Genomic DNA, 8,723 nt, shown 5'->3' on the forward strand with positions numbered 1-8,723 from the left:
TTTAAGCACGTATTTTTCAAGTCCAGTAAAGTGTAGTCTTGATACGGTCTTGTGCTGTCGAGATGCATTACTTATTGGCTGTTCTATTCCCAGTGACATGAAACAGTCAATAGCAGTGCATCATTACGCATTATGTATATATCGAAAAGCTGTTTATTTAATACTATTGCGAGAAAGATTTCAGTTTCAAATATTTATTAACTAGGCATAATATCACATAGCATTGATCCTATTATTATATACAGTGATAAGTAGGGCTGTGAAATATATGCATTTGCATATTTTTCCTGGTTAACTAAAACATGCAGTTTTAACAAACTGTATATGTTTTGAAACATTTGGAATCAATTTCAGCTATTTTTATTTTGCATATTTGTGCATATATTGTTATAAATGCATATTTTTGCATAAGCGGATTGTAATTGCATATTTTTTTACATATCCGGCATATCGGCACTTGGCACGTCAAACCTTAATGTTTCTGAGCAGGCAAAAGAAAAAAAATCCCCGAAAAAGAGCTACGGGCTCTCTCCCATTCTTCCGTTTCCAAGACTGAGTTTGTGTTTGTTCAGTTGCTGCTTCACCACTTTTCGCGAACGTTTGGTCGCTTTTGCTTCTCTTGGAAATGTAGAAAGGTGTTTGTTCCACTGTAAATGTTCTCTTGGAATAGTTTAATATTGGATTCATGGAAATATTACGACCTTTTGGACCAATAGGTCAGGAGTTTTTTTCTTTTTTAATGTTCGTTGTTAAATTTTTTAAATTAACATTTTTTTAAAACGTGTTTTTCTTTTTTAATATTCGCCATGTGATGTTCCTCTTGCCACTGTTTCTCTGTTTACTTTTATTTGTGTTTATACTTATGTGTATATTGCGGTTTCCTTATTTTTCTCATGGTAGTTTTCGCATATTTTCAGTTTTTAATTGCATATTTTTACCAAATATATTTACATATATATGCGCATATTTGTCTGTTTTTATTGCATATAAATCACAGCCCTAGTGATAAGTAACAGTTTAAAAGCAATTGTTTTCATAAATTTTATAATATTAAAAATTATAATTATATTATTCTTTATAATAGTTAGTTTTTGTCAAAATATGCAAATATATATCATAAAGTAAAATAAATATAATACTAACATATGTATGTTTGTAAATTCTGGACGCAGGTACAGTTGTACGGTATGTGGTAGACAGCACGACCCGATAATAGTTACATAACATGGAATGTTACATAATACTTTATATTTAGGCATGCTTATGCATGAAAATTTTTTATCGAAATAGGTTTAAAAAACCTTATTTAATCTAACCACACATAGAAAGGTATGTATTATTACATTTCACGTACGATTAACTAAATACTCTTGTCAGATCCTCTAGACTGGTGGATAATCAATCTTTCATGTAATCCTGCTATTAAATTTTTTATGCATAAACATGTATATATGTATATGTATACTATATTAAAAGATGTAAGTCTATAATTACTTCTTTTTTAAAATTTACATTGAGTTAAGTACTTATAAACATTTTCAAACACAAATTACAATTTTATTTTCCAGTACGCGAAAGAAAAAGGAAACAGATCTTGCAAATAAGATCTATTTCCTTTTCCTTTCGTCTGTTGCAAAGAGTCTCCAAATTCTGCAAAAACAATAAAAGTTGACAATTCATACGTAAGACAAAAGGAAATTGAATTAGCGGATATCAAAATTACAAACGCGAAATAGAAATATGTCGGTTAAGGACAGAACGTGTGAGGAGTCTATTAATAAAATGACTCGTCAGAAATTATTTTTGTAGAAAAAGGAGTTAATTGAAAGAATTCAATTAGCCAAATTTTCGCAGACAAAGAGATGTAAGTTTATAATTACTTCTCTTTGAAATATTTACATTGAGTTATATGCACTTACAAACAGATTTTCTGTTAATTTTGGGGGAGAACATTATGTCTTTGACGATGAACACATTGAGTAAAAGTTATAATCCTGAGATCGCGCTCAACTTCATCGTCTTAGTGGTACAATTAAGATTACAAGAATGGGTGATGTAGCGAGCGAGTCTGCCACATAAAGTCGTATTAACCACTCGCTCCTTATTAAATCAGAACGCACATATATACCGTGAATCTGCAATATATATCTCGAGATTATATATAGAAAACAAAATAGGAAACATTAATTAACTAATAGAATAAAATTGAATTTCATACTCACTGGAGCCTCATATTGTTTCCGCCAACCTAATAATTTCTCCAACTTATTTGATCACCATCGTATGCTTCTCCAGATCTCTGGCCGTGTATAATCCCGGATCTTGAATGTTTGGTCTCGCTAAATAAACATTATTACGCCATTCCTGTTTCATTTTCATATACTGCAAGCTTTTCGATTGCACAAATTATTTAAGTATGGGTAGGAGGCAGCCACGCCAGCAGCAGCAGTGCAGCAGCAGCAGCAATACCTAATCCTACATTTACAACACAACACGACACATTGATTTATACGTGACATTTCTAGTAATGTTAGAATTGGACATACCGATTGCGTTATATTATTCAAACGGATAAATACGTACGTTCATTATCCTGGTCTTTCATCGAGCCACACCACTGCTTGACTTGGTCCATCGCCTTTGGCTTTTTGGATAGCATCGGGTGTCTATATGTACGCAACAATTATTGTATTGAATATCGTTGTAGCGATTTATTGCATTAAATGTTTAAATTTTTTCTAAACAATAAAATCACTCACCCTGCTTGAGTTGCCGTGCTTAGATCAGGCTTATTGGTTTGGGCTTTTATCACTGATTTTTTCACGATAAACTTGCACCTCCGACTAGGGCTGGTGATTTCCTTCGAAGGCTTCGATATTCGAAGATTCAAAGCTTCGAAGTTCAAAGTTAACTTCGAAATCTTCGAAGCTTCGAAGTTTCGAAATTTAATCGTGCGAGTGACGAATTTCTCCGACGAACACTAAAAATATTGTAAATAAAAAGTACTAATTTATATATATGTATATTGAGAAATAGGTAATTACTTCTAAATTATAATTTTAAAATACTATAACATGTAGATTACATATTTGTTTAAGATCGCGTAATTAAATCTTAAAAAATGGTCAATTAAGTAAATCAATTAAGTATCAACACTAGAAAAATTCGCATAAATTCATTATTATATCGCTATAATAATTTAATTTATTTAAAATTTATTTGAATATATATTACTTGAGTTTCTAAATTATCGAGTTATTGTCCATGTACCTTCTTATCCACGTCGCGCGTCTATCATGAACATTCACCACTTGAACAATATTTAATATACAGGGTGTCCTATTTTAACTTGGACAGTAAAATATCTCGAAAACTGAGCCCAGCAGACAAAAAATGTTTCAGACAAAAGTTGTATGGTTTCGAGAGGGACATAAGATGGTACCATTGTGCATTGGTTTGACCTTGAAGAATTATTTGAAGGTCACACAAAGGTCACACCAATTTTTTAAAATGACATCCCCTATTTTTTATTACATATTCTTGTAGCCGACTCCGAGAGCTTTCCAAAACGCTATAATAATGTATTTTTTCAGCTCTACCTCCGACAACTCTTCCTCCATTCTGTATGCGTGTCTAGCGATCTCTCTTCTACAAATGAAAAAACAGCTACGTTAATAAACAACATGGTAAAAATCGTCGGAACAGAAACACAAGACAATTTACCACAAAAGCAGCTAACGTATACGAGAACGTATTCGTACCCAGTCAGAAATGACTCGAAAACCGACGTCAAAACAATATCGAATCGATGCATTTTTGGTTCCATTTTCGATTTTGGCTCTAAATAAATATTTTGTAGATATTCCACGTATTTCTCGATATCATCTTTAATGCGGTTAATGTTAGACAATGATATTGGTGCTTGACTTATATTTTTACACAATAGATTTCTACTATTGAGTAAATCAAATATATTTTTCATATTTCGAATGAATAATGACGTAGCTGCTGATTCACGAAACTGTTCCAGGTTTAAGTCTATTGCACAAAAATCTATAGCATTTGCAACACTAGTGCTTTTCAACGGCCAGCTTTACTCTCATCTGTTCCGGTTGCCAATTTAAATGACGTATCCTTACTTTTGTAGCAGCATGAAGTTGCTCCTGTTCTTGCAATTGTACTAAGTAGGTAATATATTTCCACTGTATTTTATTTCTATCCATATCATAAATGTTTGTACTACTTGCAAATGAATTTCGAATTAACTTTATCATGTGAACTGCATCCAATATGGAAACTTTTTCTTTCGTTTGTGGATGTATAAAGTACGATTGCAGATTCTTTGGACATAGATTGGCACCCAAGCATTGCATTGTTGAAATATTTGCTGCGGAGCCATCCCCATAGTAATATTAATAATAGTGGCACCTACTTCATATAAGGATGCTAATACTGATTTTATTAGATTTGCTCTTTCAGTGCCGTTTAAAGATTGTATTAAATAGTATGCAATTGGTATTTTCCAGTTACTATTAACACACACAAGAAGAAGTACGCATGCATATTTTGCTTCTGGAAGATTGTCGTTATATTCAGAACTTGTTCCTAATCAACGTATCCATAACATTTATCATTGTCGATTTCTACAAATTCCCAGATAACATGCTTGTCTAAAAGACATCTTCAAGACTTCTTTAAAACGTCTTTAAGATATCTTTTAGACGTGTATGTCTAAAGATGTTAAAGACATCTTAAAGATGTCTTTTAGACATGCATGTTATCTGGGTTCTCGTATAGACATATCGTCGACAGTTAGACTAAAATATAATTGTTTCCCTTCTGACATTGCTTCGTTAACTTTTGCTTCTACTGTTCTTAAGGCTTCTGTTGTAATACCAGGTTTTCCTTCCACAGAGGAATACCACTTTCTTATTGTTTGTGGATGCGGCAAAATATTCAAAAATGTCCTACGGACATACTCGTACGCTTTCGTAGAATAAAATTGTAAGGTTGCTGCAAAAGTTTTTAGCTCACTTGGAAATGCTCCTCTCTTATTACCTTTTAAATGTCTCTCTATCATCTCCTTTTCTGTTAACGACACAGTATTCTGTTGCAGGAAAATGCATTTTACATAATTAATACATGATTGTTTTGCAAGTCATTATTTTCGTCGATGTCTGTTTCATTAAGACCGGATCTATACAATAGTAGCTTAAAGCTTACTACACCTATTGTAGACCCGGCCTAATAATAAATAAATTATTATATTATATTATATAATAAAGATTAAGACCGAGTTTACAAGCTTACACCTATTATAGACGTAATCTACTCCTTTCCAATGCTTTCCTTCTAATGTTATACAATATTTGAAGCAATTACGTTTTGTATATTCTTACTTGTAACACTTCTGCAGCATTTTGAGAGAGTAACTGCTTATCTTGCTTTGTAAGCGATGTTAATGAATCAATTTTCTTCTTATATCTTCTGCATTTCTGTTGATAAATCTTTAACGATTTCCTTAATCGTTCAATTTCCTTTGTGTGTTGCACTATATTATTATCTTTATCATTATTATATTTCGTGCTCTGTACAGTTGCACTACGCAAAGAAACATTTATAAGTAAATTTATCTTTTCATTATTAATAATAATCATTAAATTGTATATTACTATAACTCTTTGTTACTTTACCTCTGATCAAACTTAGTCATACGACGTTTTGAAATTATAGACTCATACTGCTGTGGTAATGATGGAATTTCATGCTGCTGTGGTAATGATGGAATTATAGATTTCTCGCAATCATATGCATTCTTTAGCTGCCTCTCCTCATTCTGATAAAATATAACGTAATTTTTAAATAATATACAGTATTTACAATGGCCTAGTTTACACCGTGCGACCTGATCGCGACCTGACCTATGCCCTGACCTAAAATAGGCTTCTAAACAAAACGTTTACACCATGTAGACCTATGATGCTTTTGGGTCGAATATAGGTAAAAATTTAGTCCTCATGTGAATGCCATCTTCATACATAACCAATATCGTTTGTACTTTGTTTACTCTGCACTTTAGGTCACCTGCGTTTACACGCGTTACGTCGTGTGACCTAATTTAGGTCAGGGCACGCGAAAAAGAGACCTGACCCAAGCTAGGTCGCAACTGTTTACATCGTCGCGACCTATCGTGTTTGGGTTGAATATAAGGTATAGGTCGCGACCTAAACGCACGGTGTAAACTAGGCCAATATGAACAAGAGTAAATATGAAATTTGACATACCGTATCATGTATAATATACTTTGATTTTAATGGCATATTAAATTTAGTTGGTACAGCATCTGTTTTTAATATAAGCTTGTCGGTGGCTGTTATCACATAACATTCTTTTTCAAAGTGGTGGCTACATATTACTGACGTTGCAGTATGTGAGAAATTACGTATTTTTGTTTTCAATTATTGCAAGCCATCGATGTTTCTTCTCCATATTTTTTGGAAACCTAAAATTATATACAGTGTTTTTGCAATACATTGTCCAAGTTTCTGTGCACTATATTCATAAAGTCTTCTATTAATAATAACTTGTTACTACTATACTACTTGCTAATATATGTAATAAATAGTCGCAATTATAGTAAATTACATTCATTCTTAGGTTATATTCTTACTTATGAAAAGTAATTCCGCTTGATTTCGGTGTGTACTCAATACCACAAATACAACAAACAGCCATTTTATAATGTTGTATTTATAATAAATAAAATATACGTAATACTTATTTTACGTATTTTTTTATTTTCTGAAATGCACGTTGTACTGCGTTGTACTCAATCTGAAAGGTTAGTTTGATACATTACTGATACGAATTGGCATACATTATTTATTGTAAATGGAAATGGCCTATGAAAAAAATTGTTTTAATAAAAGTAATTAATGTAATTACTTGCTCCAACGTATAAAAGTATTTACGCGTTATTCGTCAACACTGCGAATTTTTCAATGTCACACCGACTTTGCACTAACACACGTACAAAAATCCTGTGATTGGTCATTATAAAAACATGTCGGATGCGCAGTACGGATCGGCGCGAACGTGAAACAAAAGAGCGAGTGAGCATACTGGTTATACCATAGTATAACAATCTATTATTGCTCGACAATTTAAATAATTTTTTAAAACTAAAATAGGTAAAGTATGTATATTTAATCATTTGTTTGCTTGGCCAGTATACGTAATTTTTCATATCAACTGTAAGGGTGCCATTACATGGAGCGCGGAAACGCGGAAACGCGGAAACGCGGAAGAGAATAATAACTAGATTCCCGCGTTCCGTTCTGTCTGTTTTAATTGCCCCTTATATTACATGGAGCACTATTTGCACGGAAAAGCTAATGCTGAATAGCTGATACCTAGCTTTAGTTTTATTAAATATATTAGCAATCTGCTTTTATTACTTTGCTATGCATGGCATCTTATGCGTAGCTTGTTTGTTGATACTTTGAAAGTATTGAAGAAACATTTGCAATAGCTCTTTATTCTGTTTTACATAAGCAACAGTATGCAACCATTTTGATAATGTTATCTGAACAAATTACACAATACAGTCTAACAGAATAGCAGTTGATGTGAGCAATTGTCCATCCTGTTATCCCTACGCTGTTTTCCGGCTTTTGTGTTTCTCCATCACCCACGCATCAGACAGAGACACCATTACAGTCTCTATTGCCTTCTCTCTCTGGTGTTGTCTTCAAAACCTCTCACGAGGCTCACAATCTGTTTATATAAGTCTATGGGGACTATCCAGTCTATATGTAATATGTCTATGGTTGTTACTGGTTGTCTGTTGTCTTAGCTGTTGTCATAGCAACACATCAGTCAACATTGAAATCCATCAGTGAGTGACTGTTATTTGTATAAAGAGGTGCATAAAAAGGTTTTACTCATTTTATTTAGAAAGAGATTTTACTTTATTGTAATACAGTTTAATTAAACATTTCATTTTATTAAAAACTATATTCGGTATATTTTATGTAAGATATATTACCATGCATACTTGAACAAAATGTCCGAGTAAGTAATTTCAACATCTCCTAATGTATTTTTCCTCGATAATTTGGTAAATATGCAGTATAATGCCTACACCTTTCTTGTAAATTTTTCAGAATTTGTGTGTTTTTATGCGTAAAATATATTCTGAGAATAAAAATTAACGCTCATGTACCGTTTAATTTTAATTAATTTTTAAACTTTTTCGATGTCGGTAAGTGAGATAATGATAATTTTTTTAAATATTTTGACAACTTAAATTTTTGTTAACCTGTTAATTTATAATAAATATGAAATTATATGAATTTTTACAAAATAGTTGGTGCATTTCATTAAAATAGAGAAAAATGACAAATATTCTTTGCTTTAGAATAGTATGTGCTTTTGATTAAAGCAGAAAATAATGACAAACATTACCGTTATTTTAATAAAATAATTTTATTGAAGTTAGAAGTAACAGACTTTTACATAATTGAAGTAAAGTGAGAATATTGCGAAGAATATTGCGCATGCGTATTAATATAAAATAAATAATATATTTACAAATTATCATTATTTTACCGATATCAAAAAGTTTAAAAATTAATTAAAAATACACGGTACAAGAGCGACGGTTTTTGTTCTCAGGACATATTTTACGTATAAAAACAAATTCTGAAAAATTTACCAAGGTG

General features: G+C 32.0%; 1 protein-coding gene and 1 long non-coding RNA gene across 4 annotated transcripts in view; one reads left to right on the forward strand and one right to left on the reverse strand.

Annotated features, from left to right (window-relative positions):
* Positions 1-1,479: 1,479 nt before the first annotated feature.
* LOC105557018 lies at positions 1,480-3,380 on the reverse strand. The gene is made up of 5 exons (XR_001008570.1): positions 3,271-3,380; positions 2,760-2,980; positions 2,584-2,666; positions 2,223-2,475; positions 1,480-2,135 (listed from the first exon to the last, which is right to left on the reverse strand). It is a non-coding gene; the product is annotated as an uncharacterized LOC105557018 (long non-coding RNA).
* Positions 3,381-7,250: 3,870 nt separating this feature from the next.
* Positions 7,251-8,723, forward strand: part of LOC105557019 (B9 domain-containing protein 2) — a 17,025-nt gene continuing 15,552 nt past the window's right edge. For 2 of the 3 annotated variants that reach the window (XM_012004142.1, XM_012004143.1), the window contains exon 1: positions 7,251-7,936. The gene's annotated coding sequence lies outside the window, so the exon portion shown is untranslated. Of the gene's footprint in view, positions 7,937-7,971; positions 8,074-8,723 lie in introns of those variants that run through there. The other variant, XM_012004141.1, reaches the window with a different exon arrangement.

The sequence above is a fragment of the Vollenhovia emeryi genome, unplaced genomic scaffold (genome assembly GCF_000949405.1).
Source record: "Vollenhovia emeryi isolate VEMERY1.0 unplaced genomic scaffold, V.emery_V1.0 DF939650.1, whole genome shotgun sequence".
Classification (NCBI taxonomy): Eukaryota; Metazoa; Arthropoda; class Insecta; order Hymenoptera; family Formicidae; genus Vollenhovia; species Vollenhovia emeryi.